At 37.3% G+C, this 15,759-nt stretch overlaps 1 long non-coding RNA gene across 1 annotated transcript; it reads right to left on the bottom strand.

The window, feature by feature from the left end:
* Positions 1-312: 312 nt before the first annotated feature.
* Positions 313-5,382, bottom strand: LOC135156150 (uncharacterized). The gene is made up of 3 exons (XR_010295296.1): positions 5,208-5,382; positions 1,444-1,560; positions 313-902 (listed from the first exon to the last, which is right to left on the bottom strand). It is a non-coding gene; the product is annotated as an uncharacterized LOC135156150 (long non-coding RNA).
* Between the last annotated feature and the right edge of the window lie 10,377 nt (positions 5,383-15,759).

Raw genomic sequence — 15,759 nt, 5'->3', positions numbered from 1 at the left:
AGATGAATAACTCAACTATGTGTGAGAAATAATATAATTTTTGTCTTACACAGTATATCAGTAGTCAATCGTAATTTTTTACAACCTACATTGTAGCTTGGACAAAATTTGAATTCATATAATACAAAAAAATATATAAATTGGGATCTTGTATATTCATGAGGACTTGCAGAGAACAGTTTTACCAAAAAAATAACAACTTTAATTCGTCATAATTTTGTTAATCCTCATTCAATTTTGATGAAATTTTTAGTGTTTTTTTTTGTCTGATGTACTCTTTGAATTTAAATCACATAACTTTCGGTACATTTTACATATAACATAGTTATAAGGAGAATGAAGGGGACCATAGAAAGAAAGCATGAGGAAAGGGGAGATTTAGGTAGGAAGAGAATTAATCAGAAAAGCATAATGTTGACAATTTCGTTAAAATCTGATAACAAAGTCTTTGATTTGAAGGTTTAGCAACATTTTGGGAAAAATTACTGGAATGTGCACATGATCGTCAGGAATATGTTTTAGGCTTATGTTATAAAATGAAATCATAATAATTTCATATTTTCGTACACGTGTGTATGATATGTCCCACGTAGCATAAAATGATTTCAAGCAATGCATGTGTTTACATTAAATAAATCTTCACTCCACTTTTTAGTTCTTGGAGGTCAAAATGTGAATAAACATGACTTCTTGTTATAAAATACAAAACAAGTGGGGGTATGACATCAGCTTGTTAACTGTGGGTGCGTCGTGGTCTAGTGGTTCTGACTCTCACCTTTCAACAGAGTGTCGTGGGTTTGAATCCTAGCAATGGGGTTTTCCTTCAGCAACACATTTATCCACTGTGCTGCACTCGACCAAGGTGAAGTGAATGCGTACCCGGCAAGATTAATTTCTTGCAGCTGTAATAAGGAATATGGGATGAAAACAATGCAAAGGACAGTATGTCAGCTACGGGTTCAAAACATCAATGCTTGTCGTGCGTGCAAGCTTTCTTGAGAAATTGATATATTTTTCTAAAATATCGAGAAATTTGCATAATACACTACCCTTCAATTGAATAGTACCAATTAACAAATATCAACAAAACATTTTGTACAATATGATAAAGAAATTCATGTTTAACCATAGATTAGCAGAAAATAACCTGTTATATTAATGGGAGGTTGCCCAAATGATGACAAATACCATACCACATGCATATCTGGGGCCAAAGTGTCCATCCCCCCCCCCCCCGCCAGCATATTGATTTTTTTCCAGGGGGGGGGGGGGTGTTAGAAAGGACGTGTAATCCTATAAACGGGGATGACATTTGGTCCTTTTCAGTATTTTTACCATTCCTCACAAGTTTTTTTTTCAGCTATGCCACTGCAGGAGTACAATCTGTTTTATTTAATGAAGCTTTGCAATTTTTTCCACTGAAGTGAATTCTTACACAATTACCTTTCACAAACTCCAGTTGTTTTCTTGTAAACGGTTTTCTGTGTTCAACACCTGTAGTTTCCTTCCCAGATAATCCTGGACCATCTACATTATCATCCAGTGTATCCGTCGTCCAATCTTAAATGAAATAAAATCAATTTGAGTGTTGGAAAATATGCATGTGCAGATAAAAACAAAAATATAATACTAATATAGTAAAACTTTCTTTAAGCTCCAAAATGCAATGATTCACTCATATACAGCATTTTGATAATTTTTATTTCAACATATGCAGCAAATTCACTTGAAAATATGTTTGAAATTGATGTCACAGAAATAAAATTCCCCCACCAAAGATTTTCTGTGTGTGCATGCTGGAAATATATAGATCAATATAACACAGTTACTCTGCTGCGTAACGTGTTTTGATCAGCAATCATGTAGGTATGCAAGAGAAAATTATCTAATAGAAAAAGAATGATCTGAAGTCATATTTCCAGAGCAGCAGTTTTCAAAAGGTAGGCCTAATCAATTAATTGATAACATTCAATATGATTTTCTTTTCTTGGTATTGACAATCACAGTAACGGATCCAGATGGGCACAATTGACCTGTGCCCCCCCCCCCCCCCCTTGAGCAATAGTCATTCAATGGCCCGAATTCAAAAAGGTGGTTTTGAAAACCCCGGTTGAGTCCATGTTTTATGGAGATTTCCTGTATAAATTACGCTTATTTACAGCGTATATCAAAATATGTCCAATGCTGATGCGCGCTTTTGTCACAGTGCGCCAAATTGACGCCTGTTGCCGTGGTTATCCACGCTATTTTAATCACGAGTCCACTGTTTTGAATTAATGAGTCCACTCTTCAAACAGTGGACTCATGAATAAAATAGCGTATCTAACCATGGTAACAGGCGTCAATTTGGCGCACTGCGACAAAAGCGCGCATCAGAATTTGACATTTTTCATACACGCGCCAGATACGTGCTAAATTAAGCGTAATTTATACAGGAAATCTGCATAAACCATGGACTCAACCGTGGGTTTTCAAAACCACCTTTGTGAATTCAGGCCAATGTGTTTAATGTAAATATGGCGTCTTTACACAAGTGTGTCCCTCCTTTTGAAAGTTACAGCAAATATTTCTAACGGAAATATATACCGTGTTTACACTTAATCGGCTTTTTCATAGCGTGTAAAACACGATTAACTTGCATCGGCTCGCAGTTCAGAATCAGCAATTTGCACCACCAAAGTTCTGAACCAAAAGCCGATTAAGTGTAAACACGGTAATTGTCTTATACACAAGTAAAGATCTCTTTTTTTGTGCTTGTTAAAGTTTCCTGGGAAAATGTGCCCCCCCCCCTTGAGAAATCCAGGATCCGTCCCTGGACAATCATATGCCAGTGGGTGAATTCTAGACATTATTTTGGGCAAGTTTTTGATCAGTAAATAAATAAACACAGATAAAAAGTGATCACAGGACAAACTTAATTCAAAAAAATATAATTAACAAAATTTTCCACCAGAAATTGTCTACACACATTTTGAGGTCAATACACAGTATGCCCACCATTTTTCCAAACATCACGATCGGGAACGGCGGTATTTTGGCTCCATTCCCGATGTTATCGTAATGGTGGGAGCCATGCCGGGGTGGAATTCGGAGACCAGTGAGTTGGGGGGATTTTCCCCAGGCCAAGCCGGTCCGGGTTGAGAGCCAAAACAGCGAAGATCAGAAGCTGTTATGTCTCCGAAAAATACCAAATAAACACCAAGATAATGTGACCATTTACCACTATTCATGAACCAAGCTCATCTATTTTCTCGAATAATCTAACTTAATTTATCCTTTACATGAATTTCAGCCACTTTGAGCAGTGGAAACAGCATTATTTTAGCTTTGATCTCGACGTCTTAGTTAAAATTCTTAGTCAGATTTTGCCAAACGAACGCAGAGGGCAGCAACACTGTTGACTTCGTATTTGCGCGTTGTAATCGCTAACTTCAGCAAATATCCCAATAAATATACGGTGGAGTGAGACCCTAAATCTGATAACTCGAATGATGAAATCATGGTGGAAGCCGGAATAAAGATGTTCCTGATGCTCAGTGAATTGATTCGGACAAATATTTAGGTTAAATTAGTTCGCTAACATCGCAGGGTACGAAAGTGCATTAGGGATTAGCGGGGCCAGGTTTTTCTTAGGGCTGCAGCAGCGGTGTTGAGCGGTGGCTCCGTGTTCCGGGCCGATCCAGGACCCATAATTTTTTTTGCTAAACCTTCCGGTCCGGGCTCAAGCCAGGTTATCTTTGCGGGCCCCAACATTAAACATAACGTTATCGTTCAAATTCTCAGTCAGACATCACTTTGCTTGGCTCTGCCATTATTTATAAGGACTGAAGTTAGCGACCAAAAGATTTGCCTGCGGCAGTTTGCATGATTTGGTTACGAACTTCAGTCCATATCAAAATTACGGCAAAGCAACGCATGAGGATTCAAACAATAACGTAGAGATCGAAGCCGATATACAGCTGTTCCCGATATTTGGAAAAGCGGTGGGCATATGGACATTCAAATGCAATTCAGACTTGATATGACATTTGAGAACAACATTTGGTGGTGAATTTTGCTCGAAGTTGGTCGGTGAGAAATTAGTGCCCAATCCCACGGAAAAATCCCAAGGAAAAAATTCAGAAATTGTGATTTTAGTCAGCTGGCATGGCTGAGTTCAGATTAGTATAGGCCCTTTGGGGGGGGGGGATACATTTACATATACATGTAAACTACGAATTTTGTTTACAAACGTAAAAAACTATGCCAATTTTTATATTTGAAGTTTTTGAAAAAATTATATCGTATTCATATGTAATAAATATTCTAAAAAACCTTAGGCCTAACCAAGAAGAAAATATCACATAACTCACTAATACCAAAATCCCGCCATGTTTTCAGAACACTTCTTGATTTATCATGGAATATTTCTCTGCCTCAATTTCTAAAATATGTTAATTTCAAACAGTTGTAGGTTTTCTCTGAATAATTATTGCAGTCTCTCTAGAAAAATTGAATAGGAATCGTTTGTCACTCTCTCCAGTCACAGTTCCTCACACAAAGTGCACATTTTACCATTGAAATTGCATGCGCAATAAGTGGTGCGTAGCTTTTTAGGGCCTGCGTAGCCTTTAAGGCTTTACTTTATGTTTTAAAATTTAGGACACCTTACCATGTTTCACCTGAATACTACCATGTCCATGTCATCTTAATTTACCAACATTATCTACCAACAACAACAAATTATAGGCCTCATTCCAGAGCAATAAGGTTTCCATTTCAGTGAAACAATGTCAATGTTGTGCAGTAACCAATGGCCTAATTGACACTTTGAGTTTGACAGTCAATGTCATGACAGTACTGCACTGTACAGCATTAATTTAACAAGTCATTCATTCATAAATTCATACCGGTATTCAGAGATGGTTTTGTAAAACATTGACAATAGATATCAGGCCATACGAGCGAATTACTACTCAATGACAATGCTCGGCTCAGCTCACCTCAGCCAATACAATTACAAAGCATATTAACGCACCCCATAATCCATTTCGCCAGAGACAGGCGTGTCCCGGCCCGCACCAACGGGGCAGTGGCGGTACGGTGGCAGTGAAACCCCGTGGCAGTACAACGACATCTAACAGTAACACTAACAGTAACATTCTAGAAAATCAGGCCGAGCCACTAACTACGAAAACAATATCAAAGAAAATTGTTATCTAACTTACTGTTTAGCGTATTCTGCGAATGAATTTGAAGTCGTTGTCCGAATCTGACCTGTGTTCCTTTAGTTTATGATGAATTATAGACGGACTTCTGAACAGCAAGACAGTGGTTGATCGGGTTCTTTTTTCAAATATTGCAATTGGCGGTTACATGCGTACGTGCGCGCGCGCGTGCGAGAACAACACTTACATACCGTAATATACATAGAGCGAGCTAGCTATAGCAGCGCAGCCAACACATCCCGATATTGGGGGGGGGGGGTAAATCAAGACCAAATCAGGGGGAGGGGGCTTCTTAGCCAAGATACATCCCGATATGGGGGAGGAGTGAATTGCATGTAAGACCAAATGAAATCAGGGGTGTCTTTTTCTTGATTGGTTCTGGGTTGGCAATTAACCATGCAGTCGATTTTTGCCACTGCTTATCCTTTGAAAGGATCTATGAAAAAAATCATTTTGCTCAATTTTTTTCTGTTCTATAATTCCATGTCTTTCTTTTTTTTCTTTCCATTGTCTTTTTTTCTTTTTCCTTCTTTTTTTTCTGTTCAGTCTTTCTTCTTTTCTTTGTCTTAGTCTTTTTCTTTTCTTTTTTTAAATTTATTTTTCTGTTTTTCGATATATATATTTTTTACTTATTTCTTTTTTCCTTTTCTCTCTTTGTTTAATTTCGCTTTTGTTTTGATTGCAATTGAGAATTTCGTTCATTAGATTTTTTTCTGTTACATATTGTACTAGCCTGGCGGCAGGGAATTTTGATACTGGGGGGGGGGGCAAGACAATAACAGACAAATCATTTCAATTAAGCAAGTAATGACCGGCCTAGAATAGCTCTCCTCTTTACAAACACCATCCATGAGTGAGAAAAAATAATTAAAACACAATTTGTAAAGAAAAAAAAAGAGGAACGTTTTATGATCAAAAGCAGTAGTAGCGATATATAAATTGGCCGGGAGGGGGCTTTGGTCGTTGCAGACCAAAATCAGGGTTTGCCGATGGAAATTTCAATAGGGGTTGGGGGAGGAAGACAACCAACAGTGAATTCATTTTAAGCAAAATAATGACCTATGGGACATTGCAAGAAACTTGCAATTGAATGCAAGTCAATTTCAAACTCCAAAATCAATTGAAAGTCTTACTTTTCATTGCAAATTTGCAACTGATTTATTGTTTCTTCCATCAATAAATCTATAAATTGGTTTACTTTAGATGAAATTAGTCTATCACTTGTAAATTTGCAACCGAATTTTGGGATTGACTGCAAATATTTTCTTGCAACACCCCATAGCTCTCTTTATAAAAAGTGGCCATAATTAAATAAGAAAATTAATTTAAAAATAGAACAAAACTTTCAAGAAGGGGGGGGGGGCGTTACATAAAAAAAATGTATACCGTACAGATAGGAGAGGTGGTGTGCCGTTCAAATTATACCAAGAAACAAAAAGAGAAAAGAAAGGATGGTGAAATGTATAATTTTCTATTTAGTACGATACACATCTTGTTCATGCTCTTTAAAACTTGCATGTTTTAATTTCAAGATTTTTACGGTAAATGATGATTATATTCTTCCCTTTCGGTCCGTTGATATTAAGGTACAATAAAAACCCTTTTTATCAAATAAGATTTCATTGACTCCTTTTATTTTTGCACTCAATGCATCAGATATAAATTTAGAAGGTAATATGTACAATTGTAAAATATAACAAATTAATGATAATGTATTTTAAGCACTGGTTCAATAATATTTAAACACATATAGGCCTTTTACTTAATAAAGACAAAGACAATTTAAAAGAATGCAACAGACCATGTTTGCCATCATGAGCGAATGGGCCTGATTTGGGGAAGCTGCTCGCATAAAAGTCACAACTCAAAAATTTTAATAATTCTAATTTTTAATCTTTGATCTTTTTTTTCTTTAAATCTTCGGAATTATGTTATTGGGTAATGCAATTGGGCATACCATTCACCATTAACATAAATATCATTCATTAGGCACACACCACTAAGCCACAACTGCGTTACAATTATCCAACAACTATCCATTAATTATACCACTATATAGGCACATACTACTGAGACACCATATTGGGCATATGGTATACCATTGATACAAATCATACCATTACACATATACCACTGAGACTATTTGATATCACTGAGACACCATTGGGTATATGGTATACCATTCACCATACCAATCATATCATTATAGAGGCACATACTACTGAGACACCATTGAATACCACTGAGACACCATTGGTATATGGTATACCATTCATCATACCAATCATACCATTAGAGGCACATATACTACTGAGAGTCTGAGACACCATTGTATACACTGAGACACCATTGGGTATGGTATACCATTCATCATACCAATCATACCATTAGAGGCACATACTACTGAGACACCATTGTATACCACTGAGACACCATTGGTATATGGTATACCATTCACCATACAAATCATACCATTAGAGGCACATACTACTGAGACACCATTGAATACCACTGAGACACCGTTGGGTGTATGGTATACCATTCATCATACCAATCATACCATTAGAGGCACATACTACTGAGACACCATTGTATACCACTGAGACACCATTGGATATGGTATACCATTCATCATACCAATCATACCATTAGACACATACCACTGAGACACCATTGGGTATATGGTATACCATTTACCATTAAATAAACTACCACTTACCATTAAGAACTTACCATTGAAAAACCACTTAAATACCATTCGCGTACCATTTACCATTCAGATCACCATTCAACTACCATAAACTACCACTTACCATTAAAAACTTACCATTGAAACACCACTTAAATACCATTCGCGTACCATTCAGATCACCATTCAACTACCATTCGCCACCATTCAAATACCATTGGCGATTTTTATAAGGGTCTGATTGGCTGATTAGCACTGTTACCACGGCAGTTACCACTGGGTGGCAAAGTTATCATTAAAGTAACTTTTATGCAAGGGGGCTCCGATCTGGATCAAGAATCAGAGAGAACTCATGAAGTCATACTTTATATCGCCATAATGTAGGAGTTGCATGGCGGACATTATCCGTTAGATGTTTAGGATAAGGGACAAAGTAGTAGTGATGGTGGTGGTGGTGTGGATGATGATGATGACGATTGAAATGATAATGGTAATGAAACCTGATCCCAAACGGCGACTACTTCAACTCCTAGCTGAACAGAAGGTTACTAGGAACAATCCCTTTTCTCTCATCCCCTTCCCCCCAAAAAAAGTACAAACATATTGAGGGTTTCTTCATTGCCCTTCACCATAGGTCACCAAAGGAATAATACTTTCACAAGAAAGTGAAGAAAGTGCCAAAATTGTTTATTATTGACAGTTGGACAGTGTTCTGTTGCATTCGTAAATAAGATACTATCCCCATCAAGCCTGTGAGTTTGCGCACTTTTACATCAATCTGTGACCTACGCGTGATCTTTTATTCCTATCGCATGATTTCGGTTTTGGTGTTTTGCATTGATTAGTGGTTTCGGCAGCTCTCGGTACTACGGGGAGACGTAAGATACGTAACTGATCCGCACACTTTGTCGGGTGTGCGGATCCTGCCAGGTGCACCGGAGGGGGGAGGCTTCAGCGCCTTCACAGCAATGTCTTTCGAGTCTTGTTACGGCGCCGCAACTCGTCTGCAGTCAGATGGACCCATCTGTGCAGCCTTTCCATGATCCGCCCTGCTTGGTGTCTTTCTCTTGCAACGTACAGAAAAAAAAATATTAAAAATGAAATGCCTGAAATGAGTACAGTCAAAGAAAACCTATGTCTATAGGTTGTACAAAGCATTTCATGTTAATGGTGGCAATATGTGTTACCAGCATTGCAAATTTATCATCCAAGGTAAACATGTCCAAATTAATCTTGTTAAATTACAGTGTATATTTCATGACTGGTGAAAATATTTGTTACCAAGATTGCAAGGATGCAACCTTCCACAGGTAGCAACTTTGCAAGGTAGGTATCACTTTTTGTTTGGACCCAGTCAGGTGAAATGGGCTGTAAAAATGAAATGAAGATTTTGAAAACTTACATTTCTGTCCCACAGCCAAGGGTTCTGCTTCAGCCACTCAGAGATGTCCTCCTTCTGCTCTGGGGTCAGGTTCACAGCCGAGGCCTTGGCATTCATCCGCTTCTTCTCTGTCACAGTCACCTCTGACTCTACCTCATTCTCCTGTGCTGCCTTCAACTGGATCTCCTCAGCAGTCAGCATTACTGTCTTCATGACAATCTGGAAAGAAAGAGATGACATAGTTTAAAATTCGATAAAAATTAACCTGAAAATGAAATCATTCATTATTAACCTGAAACATAGTGAAAATGTGTCCAATGATGAATGCTACATCACCATGGAAATATGTGACCCACCCTAACCCTGAGCCAAACCCTAAAAACACCCCCTAGTCCTACCCAATGTTTTTTGTTTTAAATTATTGGATTATTTAAAGTTTAAGAGCCAACGAGCAAAGCTGAGAAAAGTTTAAATCTTTGGCACTCATCTACTCATGCCTTGTGTAATGAAGGCCCTCTCGAGAATTGAAACAGCAAGTTTTGTATGTGCTAGTCTTTGCGTGGAGACACACTTGTTGGTCAAAGTTTCAATCAGGGTCTGTGCTTGCAGACTATCCCTTTGCCAAGGTGATCGGGGGGGGGGGGGGTACCGTTAGCTCTGCCAGGGCATGTCCCTCTTCTTCTGCGTCTGACGTCGTGTGACTGTACCATGATCTGGCTCTTATTCCAGGGAGGCCATTAACATATCCAGAAGAATTAGGCACATTCCATGAACAGAGACGCGGGACAATACAAACGTACAGTCTGTCCTACGTAGGGGAAGGCGGGGTAAGTTGTGACACTTTTTGCATTTCGCATGTTAGAATTGATATGACTAATGATATTGTAGTAATAGGTACCTTTCCTTTAAATTTGATTCTTGGGAAATATTTTTTCACCAATATATAACTTTCTGCCCCCACACTGAAATTCATTGTGACCTTTGAAAAAACCGATGTCAATTGGCTCAACTTGCCCCATCTGTGCTGTGGGGTAAGATGTGCCTTCTTGTAGGGTAAGTTGAGCCACAAAAACTATGTACAAAATGTATGTGGGAAGAACCAGCATGTCAATTTTTTATTTCAAGCCTTTCACTTGCTAATTCTCTATAAATACTAACATCCTCCAAAAGTAAAAGCACTGTCATGTAAATTTGCACCTTTCTGCCTTCATATCAATGGCTATTGTTTGTTTCTTTTTTATCATACATTACCATACGAATTACTATGGCTCAACTTGCCCCATGTTGGCTGGCTCAAAGTACCCCAGTCCTAACTGAATGCGATATTTTCACATCCACACATTTCTTATGCATCCATCATGTAAAAGACTATGACAAGAATGAAGATCCATATACCTGGACTAACAATATTGTTCTTATTTCTTTATTATATTTAAAAACGTGTGTGGGTAAAAAACACTTATCTATTTTACACCCTTTTTTACTTTTTTGGCTAAAATTTGTATTTCCCCCTCTAAAAAAGTACTTTTTGTTTCAAAGTCGAAAACAATGTGGTGGGGTAAATGGTTATGTAATGGGTCATCAATACATGACACCACAACAATGTCCGACTCGTTCATTATTGGCCTGGGGGTGGTGGCTCAACTTGCCCCTATGCTCAACTTACCCCGTCTTCCACTGCAGTACATTCTCGATCTCAGAGACTGCTGCGCTGCCGATACTACCCCATCTACGGCGAGTCAGCGATAGTCTAAAGAAGCAGGCAGAAACGAGGAGGCGAAAGCTCACAAGGCTAAAACTAAATTGATTGTGAAAAGATAAAATTTTGTTCTATTTTTCCTATGTTATTGTTACAGTTTGTAATTAAAACTCAAGTGCATGAATGTGAGCTGAATGATGTCAATTCTGACCATTGTTATCATAATTATAAAGTTTGAAAAAGACAAGTGTGAAGTTGAATCAAATATTATCTGCAAATAATTTTTTTTAGGATGTGTTGTACAATTATGAAAATAAATCTTGTATTTCAACTTAAGATTTTCCCGACTTGTTGAGACTACATGCACTCTGCAGCTACCCTGTGTGTGTTTTGAGTCTATGCAAAATATAACACACTCTCCAAAGTCTTTATAATGCCACTTTTGTACCAAAAATATTTTCATTCCAAGTTTTGCACCAAGGCATATGATGAATAACTATAGTCTGTGGAAACTAACTGTGCAAATGGATTAATCATTCACGCACCAGTTCAAGAGAAATAAGTCAAACAATGCCTATCTTATTCCAGCACACACAGGTGTTATTCAGGACAAAAACATCGTGCCTGATAATCATGACGATTCTTGTTCTTAGCAATCCCTTCCCAAATCTAAAAAAAATTGTATACGTATGTTTACCCCCTTTGTACTGTAAGTAAACGATTATCGCTTTCTGGAAGGGAAAAATAATTGTATTTATCATGGTTATATTTACGCAATGTAACGTATCGTATATATTATTTGAGTAAATGGTAGTCTGGTTATTCGCTTTGCATATGCCGTTCAACAAGGCAACATTATTATCATGTTTTCAACTGAAATAATTTCTGTCTTTCCGATTAAAATAAAGTTTCGAGGTGTTGTTTACCTTTAAAAAGAGAATGTGAACAAAGTACATATTTTGGGAACAGTGAATAATTTTTAAAAGATTTACAAAAAAGGAAACGATGCAAACATCTAGGCGTACATGAGTATTTGTGTCATTATAGAATTTACAATCATACATACATGTATGTTATATATAAGTAGAATTGTACGAGCAATTAAATTAATTTATTAGTTATTTCCTCTTTAAGGATATTCAAAGCATAGAATTATTAAGAATATTCCAGAATGTCTCAGTTAAGCTTTATTAGGCACTATATTTAATAGGCTGAGCAATCTTTGTTATTTCTGGAATGTAGACAAAAGAGCCGCCTGCAGTGAAAAGGACAATAGGATTAGCTATGTTGTTTACATTGTTAATTTCACTGAGATCATTCAAGAGTCTTCCAGAAGTGGACTATTCTAGAAGAAGGATAATGTTCTTTTTAAAGACAATACCAGAAGCTTCCAGAATAGTGTAAATAAGCTGGCAGTTTCTTTCACTGGCGTAAATCCCGGGGGGGGGGGGGATGGGGGGGGATATATCCCCCCCCCCACTTTTCGAGGAGGGGGGGATGGCCTGTACAAACATCCCCCCCCCCCACTTTTTACGAAAGAAAAGACAAAAAATCACAAGAGATAATTGTTTTATTGGTGAAAATTCTCCCTAAAATACCGCTTAACAAATAAAACAATATTATTGAATCATAAAATGCAAATAAAGAGCCAGTTCACCATTTCCAAACGAAATACTTATGTCCTTATTATAACATTGAAGAGAAACCCCCGTTTCTTCCAATTCATCAATGTTGGGGTCTTTGGGAAGGGATTAAGATGGAATGTCTAAAAAAATTTAATGTAATCTCTAATAAAACCATTAAACCATCATGGGGTAAAAAAGATAATAATATTGAAGGGGTATTTGCCATATGGACATACAGTGGCGTAACTACGGGGGGCACATCCCCCCCCCCCCCCCCCATCGGCTGACCAAAAAAAAAAAAACGGGGAAAGGGGAAAAAGGAGAAAGAGGGAGAAAGGAAGAGAAACGTAGTGGGAAAGAAGAAAATATTATTCATTATAATGTTATATTATATTATAATTATGTTACATGTTACATTACATAAGAAAATTTTTATCATAACTTTATGAAACATAATTTGCCCATGACCTACGTCTTCATTGTTCCTGGTGCTCGTATTGTCTGTTTAACGTGATATATAATCCTGTTGTACTAAAACATCCCGTTTTCAAGTCAATATAAACCAAATATATTTCCTAGCACTTGAGTTATCATTGTTTTATGTAGTGACATATGCTTCTTTTTCATGACTCAAAAAGTGATTGCCCCATGTTAAGGTCTTCGTATATATGAAACATTTCCTGTCCGTGATTACGTTCGCATTAGTGGATTGGTGAGATATGTCTGCTTTTCATGAATTCCTAAAATCAGTCCTTAAAATGTCCCTTCTTCTGATCTGAATATCAAAAATTTTCAACTCGCGCTTCGCGCTCGCATCATTTGGTTAATGAAATACGTATGGTCCTAGTTAATTCCTACAAAAAAACCTTAGAATGCCCCACTTCAGGTCTGAATTATCTAAATTTTCAGCTCGCGCTTCGCGCTCGCATTGTTTAGCGAGACAGGTACCTATCATGATTACACAAATTAAAATGTCCCTTTTTAGGTGTGAATGTAAAAAAAAATCAGCTTACGCTTCGCGCTCGCATTATTTGATCAGTGAGATACATATCAGTTTAATGACATTGTCCTTAAAATGTCTCTATTAGGTCAGTATAACTGGCAACTGAGCGCGCTTCGCGCGCTCACTAGCGCACTCACTCAGTGATTCAAAATTTTTGCTGGTGCCCCCCATGCCGTGACCCACGGTACGCCACTGTGGACATATCAATGGCAATTCCTTGCATATCTAAAAACATGATTGCAAAAAAATGCCAAAATATTTCAGTCATCCCCCCCACCCATTATTTTCAACTGGAATACAACATTTATCTTATGTGGAATTGTTTGCACGCCATCAATGAACTGTTTGCAGTTATTTTGAGAGAGAAATTCTCAGTTCTCATCGAGATCATAAACCTCTTTAATGAACGCTTTTCATCCCATGGATTGCTGAAATTGACTGTTTACATCATCAACATCGTCTTCACAGATATTTAAACTCGTCACAGTGACTCTTGCTATTCATCGTGCTTCAACATCAATTTCATGGCCATCATTGTGAACTTTAAGTTAAGGAATCTTCGCCAACCAACTTGGATTTTATCTGGATTTAATACAGGACTATCATAACTTTGGATTGCACATCGAATTCTTCAAGAGATGTAAGATCATTATTTATTTTCGTTTTGTTTAGTGTAAGGAAATCAAATTTAAAATTAAATTTTCATTATTTGTTGCAGTATCGTAACACATCAAATGTTTTAATACATTTCGAAAGTTATTGGTTGGTTAATAAGATATTTCCATACAAACAAACAAAAGAGAACTAAATATACAAAAGCAACTGCTTATTGAATGAATTCAATTCTTTCTTAAAATTTGATCAGATCATATTGATATTTGAAATTGACCAATCCGAATGAAAGAGATTCAATTTATGACATTGGTGATGTTATCGAATCATTTCAATTTAGTAACAATTGCAGTGCTTAACATTTTGGCTTGAAATAAAATCAGTTAAAATTTGACATTTAAACCTGGTCAGATCAAATCTATTATGAGGATACCTTGTTAATCTAATGATGGTATACAAAACCACCTTAAATTGCTTGAAGCAACGCCGCTGCCTATACAATGTTGAATGGAAATAGTGGCGCCCAGTCTGCTCCGCTACATACCACCTTATGCATATGAGACAAAAGACAAGAAAGGAGAGGGCGAGAGGTGGGGGATAGAGAGAAAGAGGGGGAGAGAGAGAGAGAGAGTGTGTGTGTGTGTGTAGATTAGAGGCTGCGGAACGGATTTTAAAGTTGGGGAGGGTGGGGTTGCCTTGCAAAAAAAAGGAATTTGTCGTACACGTTTTATAAATGATAAGAGAAGCTGCCTCATGAGCCCTTGCGATTCTCGGTGTCTGTAGCTTGCCCCATCTTCCAATCGGTTCTGTCGCATGTCGGTTACATGGTGTTTGTAATGTTTGCCTTTAATCTCAGACTGTTTGAAACTTGGAGCTACTACCGTGTGAGTAAAATAAGATAGCTCAAAAATCCCCAATTCAAGGTAAACAAAATATCATGAACACACAATCATATGGCTGGAAAGAGTATCTTCTTCCAAATAATTTGATGCCATATGTATGTGCTATGTCTTCACGCTTGGATAATCAGTAGGTATTCTTTGCAGTGGTGTAAATTTTGATTTGCGCTAAAGAATGGCATGACTGCAATGAATGTCTCCAGGGGCCCGTTTCATAAAGAGTTACAACTGTTGTAACTTTGCATTATAGCAAATACCATGGCGACAGGGCTCAGCAGCCAATCAAATTCAAGGTTACCATGGTAGTTGCCATAATGGCAAAGTTACAACACTTGCAACTCTTTATGAAACGGGCCCCAGATGTCAATGATGTTTTAATGAGTTAGTGATCACATTTGCAAATCCCTTTTCAACGAAATTAACTTGAGAAATGATACTTGTTTATTATACAATTATAATTATAATTGACCAATTTTAATTTTAATTTTAATCTATTTTGCGCTTTATAAGTACCAATTTATTATTGACATCTGGATCTTGTATCTAACTTTTTGTATATAATTGAAACATTTTGTTAAGGTAAGCTTTGGTTAAAAGGAATTACACAGAATAGGCACTAAGTATCTTCAAAATGTCAATGAAAG

Source organism: Lytechinus pictus, chromosome 12 (genome assembly GCF_037042905.1).
Source record: "Lytechinus pictus isolate F3 Inbred chromosome 12, Lp3.0, whole genome shotgun sequence".
NCBI lineage: Eukaryota > Metazoa > Echinodermata > Echinoidea > Temnopleuroida > Toxopneustidae > Lytechinus > Lytechinus pictus.
Note: the sequence above shows the minus strand (reverse complement) of the source record. Positions and strands in the feature narration are given on the sequence as shown.